This window comes from Scyliorhinus torazame, chromosome 2 (assembly GCF_047496885.1).
Source record: "Scyliorhinus torazame isolate Kashiwa2021f chromosome 2, sScyTor2.1, whole genome shotgun sequence".
Lineage (NCBI taxonomy): Eukaryota > Metazoa > Chordata > Chondrichthyes > Carcharhiniformes > Scyliorhinidae > Scyliorhinus > Scyliorhinus torazame.
This window is the reverse complement of record NC_092708.1, coordinates 337,645,645-337,670,148: the sequence shown is the minus strand read 5'-3', so window position 1 is coordinate 337,670,148 and position 24,504 is coordinate 337,645,645.

Genomic DNA, 24,504 nt, shown 5'->3' with positions numbered 1-24,504 from the left:
GCTGGCACACAAGAGAGGAGCTGGAATGACTGAGTACAGACACACCATAGAACAAAGCACAAATCCAGGGAAAAGGGTGACTGTCGGTCAGCTAGTTAAGGGAAACGTAGGAGAGATGGCGAAGGAGATCCAACAGATATCAGTCCACTCCAAAAGGGACAAAGTACTCAATACTTGTAAGGAAAAGGAGAAAAACGTAGGCTGGTTGGCCAGAATTCCAATCAAGGCACCAGGGCGCAGAGTCAAAAGGTTGTAGTTTTCGGAGATTATATAATTAGGTATAATTATAGTATTCTTTGCATTCTGGGATTAAGAATTTAGAAGGGAATGGTGCCTACCTGCTGCCAGGGACACCTCAAAATGGTTAGAAAAGAATTTGGAAAGTGACAAAGGATCTAATTGTTGGACTACATGCCAACATAGGAAAAATACAGAAGACATCTTGTTCAGGAAGTATCAGGAAATAGGAGCTTTTGAAAAATAGGATCTCATGGGTAATCATTTCTGGATTGTTACCTGAGCCATGCGCAATTTGCTTTTGGGACAAAACAGATGAGGCAAAGCAACTCACGGTTAACGGAGTCACGTGGAAAGAGAGGTTTAATTTTATGACATGCCGGCACCAAGACCGGGAGAAGAGGGAGCTGCACCGTTGGGATGATTTATGTCTGAAGTGGCCTGGGACTAATGCCCCAGCAGAAAAGATAACTATAACTATGGCAGTAAATAAGACTTTAAATTGCTAAAATGGGTGGAGGGATCTGCTATAAACCACAGAAACTGAACAATAAAAGTATTAGGAAACAAGACTAATGGACAAACCAAAGGAGGCATGAAAGCGAATATCAATGGTTAGAGATTAGATAAATTAATTGAGCGTAAAAGTAAAATAACGAACAAAGAGATAAGGATAATAAATAACAACAATTTAAACAATGTAACTAATGTAAAGAGAATTCAAAACAAAATGTGATGAACTGGAGGGAATAATTTATGAAAGGATTTGATTATAGTAGGAATGATTCACCCTAATATTAGTATACCATAGACCACCAAACAGAGGAAAGGAATTGAAAGATTAAACATATAGGGTGCGATCTAACGGAAAAGTTTCCATTGGTGTCATTTGTGGCGGATTTTGCAGGAAGTTTCCCGCCGGCTCTGTTGGTATGTTCCCCACCGCTATCTAACCACACTTTTGGGGGCCTTGGGAAAGGGGGCCACTATTTTGAAAGGGTGCCCTGATCTCTAAGAGGGCTTGTGTGTCCCCCACACACCTCCATCCATGTGCACTACCCCATACATACCGTGGTGATGCACCCCCCCCTCCTTTTCAGGCCTTCCCATGTCCCCTTTCAGGCTCACCTCTTCCAGGACCCCCACACTTCGCCCCACTAACCTTTCAGAGGCCCCTTCATGCCCATCCTGCACTCCTACACCCTTCATACCCCCAGGGTAGCAGTGCCAAGGTGCTGCCTGGCAGTGCCAAGGTGCACAGGTTCCAGGGGGAGGGCCACCCAAGAGCCTCCAAGACCCTCCTAGATGCCATTCCACTTGGTCCACGTTTGTCCTCAAATGGGGACTCCAGTCAAAAGAAAATTTGGTTTTGGACATTAGCAACGGCTTTGGATCCATTCCATTGGCTAAAGCGTGCCAGTACAAATTCGCCTTTACATTCCAGGGCTAGCAAGATACATGGACGTGCCTTCCACAAGGCTTCCACAACTCCCCCTCCATTTTCCACCAACAGCTGGCAAATGGATTAGCAAAATTTTCCCGACCCGATTGTCTGGTGCAGTATGTAGATGACTTGCTACTACAGACAGACACAAAGGAAGAGCACATTTCGCTTCTCGCCGAACTCCTAGGACTCCTAAAAGAAATTGGATGTAAAGTCAACCCCAAGAAGGCACAGATTTTGCAGGAAAAAGTGATTTACTTGGGTACAGTAATCACACATGGTAAACGCGAGATCGAGCAAAAGAGAATTGACTCGATCGTCAAATTGCCCCTTCCCCATAATGTCTCAGCCCTCCGGTCATTTCTAGGACTGGTTGGCTACTGCAGAAACCATATTGACGGTTTCGCCACAAAAGCAGCGCCCCTATCCGACCTTCTCAAGAAACAGGCACCTTGGGAATGGCTTCCACAGCACACGGATGCCGTGGATGCTTTAAAAAGAGCCCTCAGCACAGCCCCCACATTACAGGTCCCAGATCCACTTTCCCCGTACGCAATCGAAGTTCCAAGCATCGACCGAACCATTTCGGCCGTGCTCCTCCAGGAACGCCATGGCCAATTATGCCCCGTGGCATACGCCTCACGCGTGTTAAATCCGGTCGAGCAAGGATCTTCTGCCTGCGAAAGACACCTGCTCGCAGTTTTTTGTGCAATGCAGTACTTTGCCTACATTACAGGACTCAACCCCATCACCATCCTCACTGAACACACCCCAACGCAGCTATTATTAGACGGTCGACTTAAAGATGGCACAGTTAGCCAAATCTGCACAGCCCATTGGACCCTTCTTTTACAGGGACGGGACATTACAGTCAAAAGAACCAAGACCCACACTTTCCGAGCCGATAATTTGCAATATGCAGGTACCCCACATGAGTGTGAGATCATCACCACAAAGCACAACACAGGCCCATTTATACCTAAGTCAGCTCCCAGGAAAGCAGGTAATACACCCCAGAGACCCCAGCCCACAGACACGTGTGTACCCCTGAAAATGTATGTGGATGGCTCCTCCACAGTTTTGAATGGAAAGAGAATTACCAGTTGCGGCATTTACGTAGAGGACGCGCAGGGACACGCCCTAGATGAGATTTCACTAAAGTTGCCAGGACATCTAGGCTCGCAGGCAGCAGAGCTGGCAGCCATAGCGTACATTGTAGATCACCCCGACTCGTTTCCGACCCCAGCAGACATCTATTCGGACAATTTGTATGACTGCAATAGCTTAACGGAATTCCTACCCCTGTGGGAAACTAGAGGATTGTTTTCGCAGACGGAAAGTCCCTACCCTCAGCCCCATTACTCCGGCATATCCTAGAGACAGCTAAAGATAGGAAATATGGCATTATTAAAGTTCGCAGTCATCACCGTTCTTCCCCCCCTGGTAACGTTAAAGCAGATGCCCTAGCGAAGGCAGGTTCCAGACATGGTTACTTTTGGAACCACCCCCTCCCTCCCCCGAGAGCACCCCAGTACAAGCGGTTCAGGTCTCACAGACCAACATTCAGGATCTAGCGAAGGCCCAGAAGGAAGATGAAAACCTCAGGGAAGTTTTAAAAGGAGCCTTCCCAGCCCTGTATGATAAGGTTAAGCACACAATCACCACACACAACGGTGTGATTTTGAAAGAAGGCATTTATGTAGTTCCCAGCCAGGGCAGGAACCAGATTATTTGTCAGTTCCATGACAATCATGGACACCAAGGCATTGAACCCAACCTAACCCACCTCAGACCTCTCTGCTGGTGGCCTGATTTAAAAGCCGATGTTACTCAGTACATTGAAAATTGCTTGATCTGTGCCCAGAACAATCCGGACAGATATGCAAGAAAGGCTCAGCTTAGTCACACCAGCCCCGTTAATGGCCCTGGACGAATTTGCAGCTAGATTATATAGGATCCCTACCCCCCTGCAGAAATGGTTATAAGTATGTGTTGGTGGTCATCCATACCTTCACAAAATGGGTGGAAGCTTTTCCATCGAGAACGAATACGGCCAAGACAACAGCTAAAATACTAACACAGCACATCTTTACAAGATGGGGCCTCCCGCACAGTATAGAGTCCGATCAATGCTCCCATTTTACAGGATGAGTGATGAACAACGTCCTCACAATTTTCGGAATCAGGCAAAAGTTTTACATAGCCTACCACCTCCAGTCAAGCGGCATTGTAGAGAGGGTGAATAGGACTTTAAAAGCCACTCTCAGGAAAATGGTAGAACAGAACAACAGTACCTGGGATTCAGTTCTCCCATTTGCCTTAATGTTCTTAAGAAACACGGTGTCCACGTCCACAGGATACACCCCCCACACCCTCATGACCGGACGCCCCATGAAAGGGACAGAGTATTTATTAGGACTCGATTTGGCCAGCCCCGCAGTCACCGCCCTCACGCATGAAAATGCTGTACAGCAGCTTATTGAGAATATAAAGGCAGCCCAGCTTGCAGCAGCTGTGAGACTTGGGACCAGGAGGAAACAAAGCAAAGCTTGTTTCGATAAAACGGTACACGCCACCGAGTTTGTAGTAGGGCAGCAAGTGATGCTTTCCCTATACAACCCCAGTTCATTCCTTTCCCCCAAATTTTCCGGACAGTACTCCATTTCGGACAAAGTCAGCCCCTCGATATATAAGATCACATGTCCCAATGGCAAGTACTCGTGGTTCCACATAAACCAGCTGAAGGCTTATGGCTCGCAGAACAACCATGCACACCACATCTTGCTGGCAGCAGCAGACGAGCACGCCCCACCCACAGATAATGTATTCCTACCCTCCCTCAGCCAGTCCAGCCCGTCCTCAGACACATCTTCCACTCCACTCCCAGAGGCACAACTCCACCTCTCCCTTCCTTCAACCATCAGCGACAGCGACAGTGATAGCGACAGCAATGACAACAGCCACAACACACCACATTATGATTACACCCCTACACCAGGCCCCACTCCCAGCGAATCCAAGCATGATTCCAGTGATCCCTTCGAAATCACATGCATCAAAGCCCCTGACCCAGACCCACCACCCGACGATTACGGATTAAAACCGAGTAGCTCCAACCTCGACACACAATTCTGGCACCGAGACAATTCGTTCAGGCTCATCCTGAATGATGAGATGGACCCCAATTCGCCCAAGCAGCTTTAGCCAAACTACTCCAGTCAAGAGTATGGCAGCCGGGAGAAGATGATGACATAGAGTCTGACTCCCACCAAACAAATCCCTTTGCGACCCTGTTCGCTACTAAGCAATGAGTTGTCCACATGATGAAAAAAAGGAACCGATGGAGAGATACGGTGTCCTTTCTGATGGAACCTGCACCATGTTTGTTGTATGATTGTTCGTTTAATGCACATGTTTGCTGTTTGTGAATTTGAAAGTTTTTCATGGCCCCACGCCAACACCCTTTTGACGCCCAATGGCCGTTAATGGAGCAAGTTTGTCCACAAACAACCGTTCCGAGGAACTAGTTTGTCGGCAGACACCACTCATAGCTATTCTCCTGATTCGATCACAAGAGGCAGCCCCCACGATGACCACATTCTTACCCGTTCTTGCCGGTCACTCAGGTAGTGGAGAAACAGCACTGGTCCCCGCCCTGCCCGAGGACCCCCCCCCCCCCCCCCCCCTCTGGTCAGCTATGCTCGGGTAGAGCACAAACGGCACTGATCACCGTCCTATCTGGGGATTCCACCCATTTCTTACCCGCCACGGCCCATACGCACCCATTTTGGCTTGTTACGTTCAAAATTCTTTTGTTTGTTTTTGGTGACCCTTAGGTTGCTTCCGTATGCTATTTACATCCGCAAACACTACAATGGTAGATCGCACAGGCTGCGAGACGGCTCACACTGTGTCAATATTTTTCTCGGTTGTCTTGTCCCAAATATTTGGTTTTTAAAAAAATGCGGGAATCACAGATGGTGACCAATCAAAATGAGTAATTGGCAACAAAGGACAGACAGACAGACATACATGATCTTAAGCAAGATAATAACAGATATTATGCTTGTATCCATAGAACTCTGGAACCTCAGGAACCCCAGAGGAAGAAAAAGACCGACAAAAGGAAAGATGAAGACAACCTTCGTGCTTTTCACCTGGATCTTAGCGGGATCCCTTCAGTTGCGCACGGACGCTACCCTCCTGAACCCTACCACACAGGCCGTGAATGATTCCCACCCCTACCATACACTACACCCCGAGATAGTTACCCCCGAGACAGTTACCAATACCCCGAACTGGTGTGACAAGTTTATAACCTGGTATTCACTATCGTACATAGTAGACTCTTTGTACTGGCGATATTCTGCAGTGTCGTGCAGACACTATGACTCAGAAAATGGCGAAGGAGAGCCTACCACTTTCGCACCCCGGTATACACGTTTAGGTCCCTATTTTCGGACTTCACCAAACCCCCCCAACCCCTTGAGTGAATTAAAGTGCATCCGCTTCTCTTTATGTGTGTTTTGTTCAATAAAGAAATGTAAACCTCTGTGTTTGACTGCAAAGCCAGAGAAACTTGTGTTGCTGCTATTTGTACAGTTTAAAGAGTTGTAGATCATTTTTGATTGTTTGAGTGAAGATAGTTTATTGAGGATAGTTAGAGGTTCCAGTTTTTAAATTTTGTAATGCATGCCTGAATGTCACAGCGCCCCGTAGAGTTTTATACAGATGTATGTAAGTAAAATGATTTTAGGTAAAAATTGCATTTCATAGGATACGGCAGCGTAGAGCCCGTGAAGTGCTTATGGGTGCCCCGCTTGGTCAGAGAACGAAGACGACGCGGTAATATGATCTTTCACAATTCGCATTGAGGGTCACAAGGAGGGTGTGTAGCCATCTGGGATGGCCACTTCCCGATTGCAAAATGGACACTTTGCAAAGGTTGCAGGAAAAATGGACAATACTGAGAAAAAAAGCAGGTTCAGGGTTTGTCTGCATATTGGAGCCGCAGCTCTTAGACAAGACCAAAACTGCAAACTCATTAGCATACTAATGGGCCATCTCCGGGGACAAAAGAGTAACATTTAAGTAAACGATACTAAGGCAGACACCCCGGCGCTAGAGGAGACCAGAACAAAGCAGGCCAACGGCCACCTAGGACATGCCCAGCCATCAGGGCACCCACCCCTTTATTGGAGGAAATCGATAGGAACGATTGAGAAATGGCCCAATTAATTGGGGCCAAGTTCAAGGCCCACCCAAAAGCGCGCAAAGTCCCTTTGGGTATAAGAAGAATCCCCCAAGAGAGAGAATCGCTCTCTTGGCTCCGGCTCTCACCGAGGAGAGACCTGCCCAAAAGCTGCACCAGAACAAGTAAGTCCAAGGTCAACGCACGCTACCAGACGGACGTCCTTAGCTGTTATCCCGTACCAGTTCCAGCCTCAGAACCGAACAACAGCCATTGTTCCTCTGACTGAGTAGGCGCCCAAAGCTAAGTATAGGCTTTAGCAATAGTGATAGTTTAGTCTGTAGTATTTGTGCATGATTATATTTAACTGTGTGTGTAAATAAATAAGCATTTGATTTTGAACTAACTAATGGTGTATTGAGTCTTTGATCAGTATTCGGTTTGAACCTTGTGGTGGTATTGAAAGATACCTGTGACTCTAGAGCCAAATATAATTAGAATTAAGGAAGGCAACCATATTGGCTGCCATATTCAGAGCCAAATTAAGAGAAACCCAATTAGCAATAGTAGACCAGTACTGAACGGCGCCTGGCTGGGGACTCTCAGAGGCCATTAGATTCCAAGAGCCCAGTATATCCCACAGTGGTTAGCACTGTTGCTTCGCAGCGCCAGGGACCCGGGTTCAATTCCCAGCTTGGCTCACTGTCTGTGCAGAGTCTGCATGTTCTCCCCGTGTCTGTCTGGGTTTCCTCCGGTGCTCCGTTTCCTCCCACAAGTCCTCAAAGACGGGCTGTAAGGTAATTTGGACATTTATGAATTCTCCCTCGTGTACCAGAACAGGCGCCGGAATGTGGCGACTAAGGGCTTTTCACAATAACTTCACTGCAGTGTAATGTAAGCCTACTTGTGACACTAATAAAGATTAAGATTAGATCCCGGGTGAGCTTGCCTAAGTGGGTTTAAAACTGACTCAAGTGTCCGAGGCTTGAATCGGCCAATGTGAGCGGGATCCTAATCTTGACGCCTCGCGAGGCATATTGGCTGCTGGTAAGCCCACGGGACACTTCGCGGCCAATCCATCACGCCCCCCACGGGACACTTTGCGGCCAATCCATCACGCCCATGACAATTCTGCAAGGTGCACTTATAGAGTAATAATCGTGGGAGATACTCCAAAATAAACTGTCAGGAAGAACTAATTAAAGGGCAGTAATGCTTTTTCCAGCATATTTAGGAATTCCTTCTCACCTCAGTCAGTTCCCAAGAAGCGCAACAAGAATTATTTGCTGGATCTTGTAATGAGCCAAGATAGGAAAAGTAAGGGTAGGAGAGCATCGCAATCATATAATCACAACATGGTAAGAGCCCAGTATTTGGTTTTTTTTACTGCATTTCTCTTCAATTTTTAATGATCCCTTTAAAGATTTCCCACTGTTTTTCTTTGTATTGTAATTCCCCGTTTAACCCCTCTCATTTGCTCACAATTTTTTCTTGTGACCTTCAGCAGATACTGAATTAAGGAACTGTTTTCATTAGATCGACGGAGATTGAGGGGTGACCTGATAGAGGTCTACAAGATTATGAGGGGCATGGATAGAGTGGATGGGCAGGCACTCTTTCCTAGGGTGGAGGGGTCAGTCACCAGGGGGTGTACGTTTAAGGTCTGTGGGGCAAAGTTTAGAGGAGATGTGCGAGGCAGGTTCTTTACACTAGAGGTTGGCGAGTGCCTGGAATGCGTTGCCTGGGGTGGTTGTGGAAGTAGATACATTAATGGTGTTCAAAAGGCATCTCGACATATACATGGATAGGATGGGTATAGAGAGATACGGCATTAGGAAGTGCTGAGGGTTTTGGCCAAGGTTAGTATCATGACAGTACAGGCTTGGAGGGCCAAAGGGCCTGTTCCTGTGCTGTATTGTTCTTTGTTAAGAGAGCGATTAAGTGAGCTGCTCCAACATGGAGGAAGGCGTGAGTGACCCTTAAGTTTCTATGACATGTATGGAATATTACTTGCTGGAGACCACCTGCCAGCGCTCCATCACCGCAGGTTGTGACTGGTTCCTCTCCAGCCAGTTGAGCTGCATGATCTTCAAAGTCAGTGGGGTTTGCAAGTTCGGGAAGGCCTCCTCCCATCTGCTCTCTCGCTCTCCTATTGTGCCTCAATTTTCCTGCATACAAAGAGAAGATGGGGTTCCACAGAAACACAGCTGGAATTTAATTCGGGGAGGAGGTGGGTGTTGGTAGAGAAGACAAAAATAATGAAGTTGTTTTCAACTTGTAAAGAATCTTGATCAAGCTGTCTTTAGAGTACTGTGTACGGTTTTAGTCCTCATATCTATAAAATGGATATAGAGGCACTGGACAAAGTGCATGAAAGATTTCTAAGGATGTTACCAGAACTGAGAGATTACAGCGATCAGGAAAGATTGAACACATTGGGACTTTTATCTTCAGAAATGAGAAGATTTCGAGCTGACCAGATGGAATTTTTTTTTTTTTTTAAATCACAAATGGATTGAAGGGGGTAGTTGTAGAAAGAATGTTTCCATTTTGTGAGAGAGTCCAAATCTAGAAGCCGTAAATTTGAGATCGTTACTAATAAATCCAATAGGGAAAGAAGGAGAAATTTCCTTATTCAGAGCGGTTTGCACATGGATCTCACTAACACAGGAAATGATTGAGGCAAATAAAACTTTGGTGCTTTCAAAAGGAAACTACCTGAGTAAAGGGGATAGAAAGATATTCTGAAAGAGGGAAATACATCCATTGAAATGACAGGGGACTCCTGTGGAGTACAAAGTCCAGCACAGACTAATCGGATTGAATGGCCTGTTTCTGTGCTGTATGTTCCATGTAATTCTATATAACCATAAAGGTACTTGGTAACCTTTCTTTAAAGATAACTAGAATTAAGACAGAAGCTATCTTTGCCTACCTAATTTGAAAACAACAACGCAACAGCTTGTACATATATAGCGCATTTAACATGAGCAATAATGTTCCAAGGTGCTTCACAGAAGCATTGTAAGCAAAGCCCGAACATATGAGGCAATATTAGGACTGATGGCCAAAAAGCTTGGTCAGAGGATTTTAAGAACTGTACTAAAGGAAGAAAGAGAGTTAGAGAGGCAAAGAAGCTGAGAGGTAGAGAGATAGTAAGGCCCAGATCGTGCAGCAGAGGCACAGAAGTGAGGTTTAGGAAGTAAATTCCAGAGCTTCGGACCTCGGCAGCTAGAAGCACGGCAACCAATGGCAGAGCAATTAAAATCAGGGATGCGAAGAAGCTGAAATTAAGTGAGCGCCGATATCGCAGAAGATGTTGTGGCTGATGGGGAGGGACGAGGCAATGGCAGAGTTTGACCTTGTGTTTATGGAGGGAAGGATGTGAGGATGTGAAGGAGTGTATAATTAAATTTGGCGGTAACAAAGGGGTTCGGCAGTAGATGAGCTGAGGTAAGGGGTGTTATGGAAGTGGAAGTATTCTTAGTGATAGCGCTAATGAGTGGTGGGAAACTCAACTCAGGGTCACAAAGTTGTTTGCTACTGTAGGCAGATTTCTTGATCTGGAAATTGGCCTGGATTCAGAGACTTGGTTCTACATGCTTATTGAAATACCTGCACTTGTCTTTTGAAGGACACTGGACATTTGTGGTGCAACGTTTAAGTACTGATAAACAGACAGAAGAATAGTTCCAATTGTTGCAAAGTGTTACAACTGTATCATATATCTAGAAGTTTTGCCAAATTAGCAAACTTTGCTTTTAAAAGGAATCACGTACTGTACACTGTTTAAAAGCCTTGTGAAGTAAAAGAAGTAGTTGGTAATCACAGGGTGAACATATTATGCGGGACAGTCTGAGTAGCCAGTGGAGCTTTTTTATTGGACAGCATATAATTTCAGGTGCCAACAGGTGTCAAAAACTAACCGACCACTCAATGATCAGGAAATTGATGTTCACAGTTTGGGGGTGAAATTGGTCTTTGTTAGTATTGCAAGTGGAATATTGCACAAACTAGACAGTCAAAGTCAATAGAAAAGAAAATTAGATAATTTGTTAAGCATCCTGCTAATCCATTGTTGTGGTTTTGCATTTCTCCTGACTCCTTTTTGATTTGAAACAGATTTGTATTGTGTAAATCAACCACTGTTCTATTGGTTTCTCGCTATTCTTCTTTTATTTCCGTTTAGGAAAGGAGTTTTTAGTTTTCATCAGAGCATTATGGTCTGATAATGTGACATACCATCTTTTGAAATTGGAGAATAAAGAGACCTGTCAATGTATTTTTATGTAATTAAGTACAGTATAACTATTACACCTATGGCATGCTGGCCCATTCATGCCATGTATGAAGATTACAGGAACTTGATTTGCTTATTTATTCTTCACAGCATAAAGATAGATTTAAATAATGAAGAATCACAAAATATAAGGCACACAACCAAAATGAGAAAGGGATATGGAAACCTCCTTGATGTCCCCTGTTTAGTATTTGGACAATCAATAGATATAATGACCAAATGCCCTTCAGCAGTGACATGTGGAGCAATACATGAACAGCTAGTTGGCATTGATGTGTGCCAGTTAGATACTGCATCTGAAAGCACAAGAAAAAAGTAATTACAGCAAAGGAGATCCTTGACTCTGATAGTTACAGATCTATGTAGTTATCCATTTGGAATTCAGCCAGTCATTGTTCCTACTTCCTCACTTAGAGGAGCGATTAATGGTATGGTGCAAGACTATTGAAGCTGTTGGAAAATTACACGTACAACAACACAAACATTGTACATATAATTAAATGTATTTTAATTGCACTTTTTCATTCATTCATGGGATGTGGGCTTCACTGGCAAAGTGGCCACTTAAGGACCTTAATAGGGGCAAGAAAAGGCGTTCGAGGCCCTGTATGCCCCATCGTAAAATCGCATTTGGGTTAGGGTGGGCAGGCAGGATCCCAAAGGGAACAATACCCCACCCCCCCACCCCACCCCACAACCCCACCTCAGAACCCACCCAGCATGGGTAGGGGCATAACATTCTGGCCAACATAGTTCCAAGACAGGAAGATGTGTGCCTTGGAGGGAAACCTCCCATGTGCCTATTGCCCTTGTTCCTCTAGTTGTTACAGCTTGCAGGTTTGGTAGGTACAGGAAAAGAAGGCTTGGCAAGTTGCAGCAGTGCATCCTGTAGATGGTTCACACTGCTGCTACTGTGTGTCAGTGGTGGAGGGGGTGATAGTTCAAGGTGTTAGACTGGGTGCTATTCAAGGGAACTACTTTGTTCTGAATGATGTCAAGCTTCTTGAGTATTGTTGGAGCTGGACGTAACCAAGTGAGTGGAGGGTATTCCATCACACTCTTGGCTTGTGCCTTAGATGGTGGACAGGCTTTGGAGAGTCAGGTAGTGAGTTGCTCACTGCAGAAATCCCAGCCTCTGACCTGCTCCTGTCGTCAAAGTATTTATATGGCTGGTCCATGGTACGTTTAGTTTCTGGTCAATGATTTTGATGGTTGTGCCATTGAATATCCTGGTGAGGTGGTTCGAGTCTTTCTTCTTGAAGATGGCCTTTGCCTAGCAAGTATGTGGCATTATCTTTTCTTGCCATTTATCATCCCAAGCCTAAATGTTGTTCAGATCTTGCTGCATGTGTGTACAAAGCCCATTATTTTCTGAGGAGTTGCAAATGGAACTGAACATTATGCAATCATCAGTGAATATTCCCTCTTCTGACCTTATGATGGAAGGTGAAGCAGTCTGTAGTCTTATATAGCGAAATAAATGGAGTATTTGTAGTCCAAAAAGCTAAAAAATGAACCGACATTTTGGTCTGAATGAAGTGGAGCTTTAACTGACTTCCACATTCTCATGTTGGTCTGTTGTCGGAGTGCTGAATAACCTTTAGATAATTCCTGCAGATCAAGCAACAATCAACATCTTGTGGTGACCAGAAGCTGTACTGGACCAGAAATTTACACACATAGCTATAAGAACAGGGCAGAAATTGGGTACTCTGCAATGAATGGTTCAAAGTTCATCGAAGTTATGCTACTGAGGACAAAACACAAAGCTAGTTCAAAGTTGCAGATGCAGACTTCAGGTATTGAAGAATTCTGCTTCAGACACCATAAAATAGGCTTCCAGTCTGGGTGTGTTAACAGCAAGCCTTTATTAATCACGTATCATTATGTACAGATTTACAGTAAAGGGTACAGGTACAGTTCTAAATCTTAGCCCAACTGTGTCCATCTCCAGGCTGACCCTGGCTCTGGGTCATATGTTTTCTTACATCACTATGTGGGTGGTGCTGTACACAGTCCCACATTAACCCTTTATATATGACTCTTCTCCTACACCTCCTTTATCCCATGGATTTAGTTACTTTATAGTTTACTTCGAAGTCTTGCATTGATGTAAGTTTTGTGCATTAAACTTATTGCTACAATCTTAATGCTATTGTAACATTGCTAATATTACAGTATTAACATTAACTTAATTCTCATTACCCGATATCTCCCCTTCAAGTCCTTGAAGTTAGATGTTCAGGCAGTCTGGAGGCTTGATAACCGTTACACATCTCATTTGCTGTTCTGTTGGGAAAGTGGAAGGCTCTACTGTTGCTTGTTTGCGTTCTTGTTGTTGGTTTGAAGGTTAGACAGGTGTTTGGTTATAGTTTCCTCCATTTCTTCTATTGCTTGAAGTTTAACCACACCTGGTTAGACACGCTGGTTTGCTGATGAATGGCTATTGTTACTCTTGACCTTTTCTTGTGGGGTGGGAATAAAATAGTATTTGTGTTTTTGGCGGTGTTTTTTCTTCTTCCTTCGCCATTTAGGTAATCAGGAAGTTAGCGGAGGCTAAGGAAGAGCATTCCTGTGGGAAGAAGAAGAAGTAGATTGAGTAGCATGCTCACCTCTGCTTTTTGTTGTCGATGGTACGCAACTGCTACCAGGTTCCAGCATCTCTTCTGGCTCTGGAACACTGGCGTGTGCGCACAGTGTGTGCCTATTGACTGTAGTTGGAGGGAGTGGGTGCTAACACTGTTTTTGTATCTCTGGTACCATTGCCATCCGCCATTTCACAAATATCCAGATATTTATTGCATTCAATTTCCAACCTGCCACAGCAGGATTCAAACCCGTGTCCCCAGAGTATTACCCCGAGTCCCTGGTTCACCAGTCCAGTGACAATATCACTATGCCACTGAGGTGGTGAGGGGTTTCTGAGGACCGGGTGTCTTGGGATTTTAAAATGTTTTATCCCACCTTTGCAGGCTGCGAGCTCTGCCTGCTGAAGCTGCACTTCCAAGGGGGATGTAATGGAGTCTTCTGCTGGAGTAAAACTTCTCCTTTCTTTTCTGCTTCCAGGCCCGTGTCTCTGGAGTTTTTTCATTCCGGTGAGGAGTCTGTCACCTCAGTTGAGAATTAGCTTCACTACAGATTTTGTTGAAGGTGTCCTTTTCCTTAGTTTCTCAGCATTCTCATGAGGATGAGAGATTTAATCCCGAGGATGCCACCATGAAGAATCCTGTTTCGGATACCAACATGTCTTTATCAACAACCCATAACTATGTACATATTTACAGTAGGTACAGGAATGGAGCTGACCCCATTCGCGGTCTTAACCCAACTGTATCCATCTCCAGGCTGACCCTAGTTCTGGGTCAGGTATCTTCTTACATCACTGTGTGAGCAGCACTCAACTCAGACCTACATTAAACCTTAATGTACCAAACCCGCCTGGGCGTGATTCTCCAAAAAAAATGACTAAGTTGGTTTCTCCACTGCCCGCCACAGGTAGTGGAGTTCCCAATGCGGCAGAGAATCCAGCGCCGGGTAAAAATGGGATCAGCGCTACCTGGAAGCCCCCTCCCCAGAATGCTGTGTCCGCCAGGCAACCGGAGAATCGCGCCCAAGGTCAGTGGACTTCTCCATTGTCTGCGCGTGACTCGCCCGTGGCGTTCTTGCGGCGGGCGGGGCGGAAGAATCCAGCTTACAGTTTCATTTTAATATGAACAATAATTTCTGAAGAACTTTAGATTTAAGAAAATCAGAGATTCTCAATGCACCTCAATCCCTTTGATTGATTGACTGTCACTGGTGGAACTTTTTGCCAAACATTACATTTTCTTGATGATTTCTGCTTTTGATACATTTGACACTAAGAAATGAAACACTTCCATATGTTTTTTAAAAAATCTCCATCACAGAAACTTCTAAAATGGTTAGGTCTCCATAAGGAGAAATAAGCAATGAAGACTGACAAAGATAATGAAGATTGACAGTCCTTTTGAAAAATTAAACCTGATAGAGATACATATTGTAAAAGAGTTTTCTCAAAAGATACCTGTAACAGGTACAGGATTAGAGAAGACTGACACTTTCCTGTTAGCAACAAGTGAAATAGCTATAATAAGACCTAGCACATTTTTCAAAGTGTCACATCAACCCTTATCGGATAAAGTCAGAGGGAGACGACAACAAAGAAAAGAAAAAGTGATTTTGATTAATGCCTTCCCCAATCTGGTTAAGATCATTCAACTTCAACTTCTGCAAGTTTGGAAGAATCTTATACATATGGTAAAGGAAGAATCAGGTTCTCAATTAATTTATCCATCACTTTTGACTGAATAATTGAGTTTTATTATCAGCAGCTACCAAATTTGTCACAACAGTATTTAAAAAAATATATATATTTCTCGCACAAAAGCATTTGTTCAATGACAAACAAGTCGGCTTTTCAGGAGACATGCATGCCGCTACCAGTGACTCATCAGCAATCCTCCATGATGTTGCCATGGAATCATACACTGGGATAACAATGCACCCACAAACGTCAATTCCAAGTTTGGAGGTTGGGTGGCTTGTAGTTGTAAGCCAGGTTGGGGTAGCTTGTAAATGGACGGGTAACCTGCCCACTTCAAACAGATATAAATATACAATTCAGAATCTTACCCGAATTTTAGATCATAATTGAAGATTCACATGTAAATGGATGGAGCATACACCATGCATCATTGAAGATGATGTATTCAGTCTAATTGCCCCATTCACTGAAGGAGGAATTAATTGCAGCTTTCCACCAGATAAAGGCAGATTATAAGTTGTCAGGTGGTCGAAGGGGCCATACATGGTGATGTGTTAGGCAGGTCGGTTCGGTGTAGACTGCACTTGATGCAGCGATGCGAGAAACAGACTTCTAACACTGTAGAAGATCCAACACAGTTTTATTGAACGATAGAACTAACATACATCTTTAACTGTGGGTCGACACTATACTGAACTGACTGGAGACCTTGTACTAGCCTGACCTGACTTACTAGCTACCACATGGTGTTTGCACTGTGCTAGCTCGTGGACTCGGACTGTCTCAGTGGCTGGGTCCCGAGAGAGCGGGAAACCTAGTGCCCTCTGGGTTTATAGTGGTGGTGTCCTGTCTGGTGATTGGCTGCACTGTGCTGTGTGCTTACTGGTCATCCTGTGTGTCAATCACTGTCTGTCTGAACTTCATTATATACATGCGGGGATATTATGACATCTCTCCCGTTTTTAAAAAAAAAGTACTAAAGGTGTGGATGCTTATAAATATATAGAGATATGTGCCTGACTATATACAGAAAGATGTCTAAACGAACGTATATACATAGGAAGGATGCGATAGTGCAGATACATGGCAAACAAAACAATATTTACAGAGGTCCAATTGGTGAAGTCACAACAAATGTACAAAAGCTCAGTCTATAGATTTAGTCTTTGTGGTTGGCAACAAATTCTTGTTGATCGCTGCAGAGGCGGATTAGGAGCCGCCTGCGCTTGGAGATGCGGGATCGCTGGCATCGCGGTGGGCGTGTGGACCGGCAGGATTGCTGGTAGATTGGTGGCCCCGTGGTTGGGTACGTCCGGAGGAGGCATCGTAGGCAGTAGGGCACACCGGTCAGGTAGCGGGCGTGGAACTCTTTGCAGTGCCCGTCTGTTGCGCTGTAGCAGGGAGCCATCAGCCATGCGGACAAGGACTGACCTTGGGCCACTTGCTTGAGCACAACAGCTGTGGCTGACCAGCCGCCCTCAGGCAACTGTACGCGAACATGATCAGTTGGGGCCAGCTCGGGCAGATCCGTGGCATGGGCATCGTACGTGGCTTTCTGTTGGACCCGTGACTGCTGCATTTTCTGTAGGATCGTGAGGTGGTCAAGATCGGGAACGTGGATGGCTGGAACTGTGGTCCTCAGAGTGCGATTCATGAGCATCTGGGCTGGAGACAATCCAGTGGACAGTGGGGTCGCCCTGAATGCCAGTATCGCCAGGTTAAAATCGGAGCTTGAATCTGCAGCTTTGCACAGCAGCCGCTTTACAATGTGGACGCCTTTTTCGGCCTTCCCATTTGACTGCGGGTAGTGGGGACTGGAGGTAACGTGACGGAAGTTGTAGGACTGTGCAAAGTCAGACCATTCCTTGCTGTAAAAGCAAGGACCATTGTCGCTCATTACCGTGAGCGGTATCCCATGCCTGCCGAATGTTTCTTTGCAGGCTTGATTACCGCCTTCGACGTGAGGCCGGACAGTTTCACTACTTCTGGATAACTGGAGAAGTAGTCGACCAGGAATACGTAGTCACACTCCTTGGCGTGGAAAAGGTCTACACCTACTTTGGTCCACGGAGAGGTCACGATCTCGTGCTGCTGCAACGTTTCTTTGGGTTGAGCTGGCTGAAACCTCTGACAGGTAGGGCAGTTGAGGACCGTGTCGGCAATGTCCTGGCTGATGCCCGGCCAATAGACCGCCTCCCGAGCTCTGCGTCGGCATTTCCCGACCCCAAGGTGACCCTCATGGAGTTGGCCCAGCACCATAGCACACATACTCTGAGGAATTACGATTCTGTCGAGTTTCAGAAGGATTCCCTCCACCACCGTCAGGTCATCTTTTACGTTATAGAACTGGGGACATTGTCCCTTCTGCCAGCCATTGCGGAGATGCTGCATCACACGCTGCAGCAGAGTATCCTTGGATGTCTCCTCAGGAATTTGGACCACCCGTTCGTCGGAGGCCGGAAGGTTTGAGGTACACAACTGCACTTGGGCTTCTATGTGGCAGATGAAGTCACTTTGTTCACACGGTGTGGTAATGGCCTGGACAGGGCATCTGCAACGATCAGCTCTTTACCTGGCGTGTAGACCAGTTCGAAGTCGTAGCGGCGTAGCTTTAGAAGAATACGCTGTAACCGAGGTATCATATCATTTAAATCCTTCTGGATTATGTGGACTAGAGGCCTGTGGTCATTCTCTACCGTGAATTTCGGCAGGCCATAAACAGAATCGTGGAACTTGACTATCCCTGTTAGGAGGCCCAGACACTCCTTCTCAATCTGAACGTACCGTTGCTCAGTGGGCGTCATGGCCCTGGAGGCATACGCCACTGGAGCCCAGGACGCGGAGTCATCCCACTGAAGGAGCACCGCCCCAATGCCATCCTGGCTTGCATCAGTTGATATCTTGGTTTCCTTGGTTGGGTCGAAGAATGCTAGGACCGAGGCTGTTGTGAGTTCTGCTTTCAGCTCGCACCATTCCTCTTCATGCGTGGGCAGCCACTGGAATTCCGTCGACTTTTTGACGAGATGGCGGAGGGCCGTGGTGTGGGATGCCATATTGGGAATGAATTTCCCAAGGAAGTTGACCATTCCGAGCAAGCGGAGGACCGCCTTTTTGTCCTGCGGGGTCTTCATGGCGTTGATCGCCGAGACTTTGTCGGCGTCTGGTCGTATGCCCTGCTGCGAGATGTGGTCACCTCGGAATTTGATCTCCGATTGACCAAATGAGCACTTGGCCCTGTTGAGCTGAAGACCATGTTCAGGGATTCTTTAGAATGCCTGCTTGAGGCGAGCGATGAGTTCCTGGGGCGTTGTGGACCAGATAATGACATCGTCAACGTATACTCGCACCCCCTCGATGCCCTCCATCATCTGTTCCATGATGCGATGAAATACTTCGGAGGCAGATATGATGCCAAAAGGCATCCAGTTGTAGCAGTAACGACCAAACGGGGTGTTGAACGTGCGCAACTTGCGACTGGACGCGTCCAGTTGTACTTGCCAAAAACCCTTGGAGGCGCCGAGCTTAGTAAAGAATTTGGCTTGAGCCATCTCACTGGTCAACTCTTCTCATTTTGGTATCGGGTAATGCTCCCTCGTGATGTTTCGGTTTAGATCCTTAGGGTCAAAGCAAATGCAAAGCTCCCCTGACGACTTCTTGATGCAGACCATGGAGCTGACCCAGTCTGTGGGCTCTGTGACCATTGATATGATGCCAGGTCTTGGAGATCCTGTAATTGCTTCTTAAGGCGATCCTTGAGGGGCGCTGGCACCCGGCGAGGTGCATGAATTACAGGGGTGGCGTTCGACTTGAGCAGGATTTCGTTTCGGTATGGGAGCGTGCCCATTCCGTCGAACACGCTGTGTGTTACTATGACATCTATGTCGGCTTGCAAGTTTCCATCGGGCGAGCCCGTCACCGGAGATGATGACATGGTGTGGACGCGTTGAACAAGGTTCAGGAGCTTGCAGGCACGAGCACCGAGCAGAGATGCTCTGTCAGGCCCGCGATTTCAAACCGCAGCGTCACCTTGATCGCCTTATTGGATACCCCCAGTTGACACGAGCCACTGGCAGCTATGGCATTGCCATTGTAGTCAAGGAGCTGGCAGGCCAGTGGAAGAATGCTTGGTTTGGCGCGGATGGTGTCGAGGTCGGATTTCGAGATGAAGTTCGCCGATGCGCCGGTGTCCAGCCTGAACCGGATGCGGGCCTTGTTCACTGTGAGGACAGCACACCACTCGTTGTCGATATCCACACTGAGGATCGAGAGGTGTTTCGCCGTTGTGGTGGAAGGCAGCGCATGTGTAGTTATGATGCCCACCCGGTATGGGGACTTGAGGCACTCAGCATCAGGGTCCGTTGGGCTGTCAGGATCAAAATCTGACATGCCTTGTTGTATTGAGCGGACACTTCTGCGCCACAGCTGGGATCGCTGGCTGCTGAGCGGTGGAGCAGATCTGCAAACGGCTGCGTAGTGGCCAAGTTTGCCACACTGTAGTGTGAGTTCTCCCAGTGAGCCAGAGAAGACACAGCCAAAGTGAGGCAGAGCCAAGAGTGAGTTTGGGAATTTGAATCTAGGTGGGAATTGAATCAAATCAGTAAGGCAGCTCCTTTTAAATTTCAGGAGTTTAAATTAATTTAAATTAAGCTAGAATTGTGCAGTGTAGGTTAACAAGGGCTGCCCCACCCACTCACATAACTGGTTGGCAGTTAAATGTCAGTCACTTACATCTACCTTGATCTAAAAGCAGGTGGGAGAGGGGAGTCAATTCAGGACAATTTAAAAAGAGCAACTTGTAAACTCACTCCCACTGAGTTCTCCCAGTGAGCCAGAGAAGACACAGCCAGCGTGAGACAGCAAAGGGTGAGTTTGGGAATTTGAATCTAGGTGGGAATTCGAAGCTTGGGGGGGGGGGGGGGGGGGGAAAGAGAGGGGGGGATGCAGTGCTTTTTATGAAATGAAATGAAATGAAAATCGCTTATTGTCACAAGTAGGCTTCAATGAAGTTACTGTGAATAGCCCCTAGTCACCACATTCCGGCGTCTGTTCGGGGAGGCTGGTACGGGAATTGAACCGTGCTGCTGGCCTGCTTGGTCTGCCTCAAAAGCCAGCGATTTAGCCCAGTGTGCTAAACCAGCCCCTGGTAAGTGACTGATAAGTAGTGTTTCTGTTTTCTTTTTCTTTTCATTGGTATGTTTATTTATTTATTTATTTATTTTTGGGGGAAATTGTAATTGTTGAAGTTAACCGAAGATTTAAGACATGGCAGGAGATCTCAGACCTGTGTCATGTTCCTCGTGTGCGATGTGGGAGCTCAGGGACACGTCCACTGTCCCTGGCTCCTTCAAGTGCAAGAAGTGTGTCCAGTTGCAGCTCCTGTTAGACCGCTTGACGGCTCTGGAGCTGCGGATGGACTCACTTTGGAGCATCCGCGATGCTGAGGACGTCGTGGATAGCACGTTTAGCGAGTTGGTCACACCGCAGGTGAAAGGTACTGAGTGAGATAGAAAATGGGTGGCCAAAAGACAGAGGAAGAGTAGGAAGGCAGTGCAGGTGTCCTCTGCAGTCATCTCCCTGCAAAACAGATATACCGCTTTGGATACTGTTGAGGGAGATGGCTCACCAGGGGAAGGCAGTAGCAGCCAGGTTCATGGCACCGTGGCTGGCTCTGCTGCACAGCTGGGCAGGAAGAAGAATGGCAAGGCTGGAGTGATAGGGGACTCAATTGAAAGGGGAATAGACAGGCGGTTCTGAGGACGCAATCGAGACTCCAGGATGGTATGTTGCCTCCCTGGTGCAAGGGTCAAGGATGTCTCGGAATGGCTGCAGGACATTCTCGGGGTGGGGGTGGGGGGGTGGGGGTGAACAGCCAGCTGTCGTGGTGCACATAGGCACTAACGATATAGGTAAAAAACGGGACGAGGTCCTACAAGCTGAATTCAGGGAGTTAGGAGTTAAACTAAAAAGTAGGACCTCAAAGGTAGTAATCTCAGGATTGCTACCAGTGCCATGAGCTAGTCAGAGTAGGAATGTCAGGATAGATCGGATGAATGCGTGGCTCGAGAGATGGTGCAATAGGGAGGGATTCAAATTCCTGGGGCATTGGAACCGGTTCTGGGGGAGGTGGGACCAGTACAAACCGGACGGTCTGCACCTGGGCAGGACTGGAACCGATGTCCTAGGGGGGTTGTTTGCTAGAGCTGTTGGGGGGAGTTTAAACTAATGTGGCAGGGGGATGGGAACCGATGCAGGAAGTTGGAAGGTAGTAAAACAGGGACAGAAACAAAAGGCAGTAAGGGGGAAAGTGTAAGGCAGAGAAGTCATAGTCAAAAATCAAAAAGGGCGACAGTACAAGGTACAGTGACTTGAGGGGAGCTCAGTGAATAGGACCAGGAATACTAAAAGGAATAAAACAGGAAGTGAAAACATTAATGGTAAGCGACGCGGCAGGTTGTTACATGAAGATATGGGTTCAACGACAAGGAAAATTAGGAGAAAGGTTAAGAGGAAATACAACTTGAGAGGTTACTGATCGAGGTGTTAAGATTCAGAACAGAGGTAAAAAAAGTCAACATAAGTGTACTTTACCTGAATGCTCGTAGTATTCGGAATAAGGTAAATGAGTTGATGGCGAAAATCATCGTGAATGACTATGATTTAGTGGCCATTACTGAAACATGGTTAAAGGATGGTCACGACTGGGAGTTAAATATCCACGGGTATCAAACTATTCGGAAGGACAGACTGGATGGTAAGGGAGGTGGTGTAGCTCTGTTATTTAAGGATGACATCCGAGCAACAGTAAGGGATGGCATCGGTGCTATGGAGGATAAAGTTGGATCCATTTGGGTGGAAATCAGGAATAGTAAGACGAAAAAGTCACTGATAGGAGTAGTGTATAGGCCACCAAATAGTAACATTATGGTGGGGCAGACAATAAACAAAGAAATAACTGATGCATGTAGAAATGGTACAGCAGTTATCATGGGGGATTTTAATCTACATGTCGATTGGTTTAACCAGGTCGGTCAAGGCAGCCTTGAGGAGGAGTTTATAGAATGCATCCGCGATAGTTTCCTAGAACAGTATGTAATGGAACCTACGAGGGAACAAGCGGTCCTAGATCTGGTCCTGTGTAATGAGACAGGATTGATTCAGGATCTCATAGTTAGGGATCCTCTCGGAAGGAGCGATCACAATATGGTGGAATTTAAAATACAGATGGAGGGGGAGAAGGTCAAATCAAGCACTAGTGTTTTGTGCTTAAACAAAAGGAGATTACAATGGGATGAGAGAAGAACTAGTTAAGGTAGACTGGGAGCAAAGACTTTATGGTGAAACAGTTGAGGAACAATGGAGAACCTTCCAAGCGATTTTTCACTGTGCTCAGCAAAGGTTTATACCAACAAAAAGGAAGGATGGAAGAAAGAGGGAAAATCGACCGTGGATATCTGAGCAAATAAGGGAGAGTATCAAATTGAAGGAAAAAGCATACAAAGTAGTAAAGACTAGTGGGAGACTAGAGGACTGGGAAATCTTTAGGGAGCAACAGAAAGCTACTAAAAAAGCTATAAAGAAGAGTAAGATAGATTATGAGAGTAAACTTGCTCAGAATATAAAAACAGACAGTAAAAGTTTCTACAAATATATAAAACAAAAAAGAGTGGCTAAGGTAAATATTGGTCCTTTAGGAGGATGAGAAGGGAGATTTAATAATGGGAGATGAGGAAATGGCTGAGAAACTGAATAGGTTTTTTGGGTCGGTCTTCACAGTGGAAGACACAAATAACATGCCAGTGACTGATGGAAATGAGGCTATGACAGGTGAGGACCTTGAGAGGATTGTTATCACCAAGGAGGTAGTGATGGGCAAGCTAATGGGGCTAAAGGTAGACAAGTCTCCTGGACCTGATGGAATGCATCCCAGAGTGCTAAAAGAGATGGCTAGGGAAATTGCAAATGCACTAGTGATAATTTACCAAAATTCACTAGACTCTGGGGTGGCCCCGGCGGATTGGAAATTTGCAAACGTGACACCACTGTTTAAAAAAGGAGGTAGGCAGAAAGCGGGTAATTATAGGCCAGTGAGCTTAACTTCGGTAGTAGGGAAGATGCTGGAATCTATCATCAAGGAAGAAATAGCGAGGCATCTGGATGGAAATTGTCCCATTGGGCAGACGCAGCATGGGTTCATAAAGGGCAGGTCGTGCCTAACTAATTTAGTGGAATTTTTTGAGGACATTAACAGTGCGGTAGATAACGGGGAGCCAATGATGTGGTATATCTGGATTTCCAGAAAGCCTTTGACAAGGTGCCACACAAAAGGATGCTGCATAAGATAAAGATGCATGGCATTAAAGGGAAAGTAGTAGCCTGGATAGAGGACTGGTTAATTAATAGAAAGCAAAGAGTGGGGATTAATGGGTATTTCTCTGGTTGGCAATCAGTAGCTAGTGGTGTCCCTCAGGGATCAGTGTTGGGCCCACAACTGTTCACAATTTACATAGATGATTTGGAGTTGGGGACCAAGGGCAATGTGTCCAAGTTTGCAGACGACACTAAGATAAGTGGTAAAGCAAAAAGTGCAGAGGATACTGGAAGTCTGCAGAGGGATTTGGATAGGCTAAGTGAATGGGCTAGGGTCTGGCAGATGGAATACAATGTTGACAAATGTGAGGTTATCCATTTTGGTAGGAATAACAGCAAAAGGGATTATTATTTAAATGATAAAATATTAAAACATGCTGCTGTGCAGAGACCTGGGTGTGCTAGTGCATGAGTTGCAAAAAGTTAGTTTACAGGTGCAACAGGTGATTAAGAAGGCAAATGGAATCTTGTCCTTCATTGCTAGAGGGATGGAGTTTAAGACTAGGGAGGTTCTGCTGCAATTGTATAATAAGGGGAAGTAGATTTAGGACTGAGTTTAGGAGGAACTTCTTCACCCAAAGGGTTGTGAATCTATGGAATTCCTTGCCCAGTGAAGCAGTAGAGGCTCATTCATTAAATGTTTTTAAGATAAAGATAGATAGTTTTTTGAAGAATAAAGG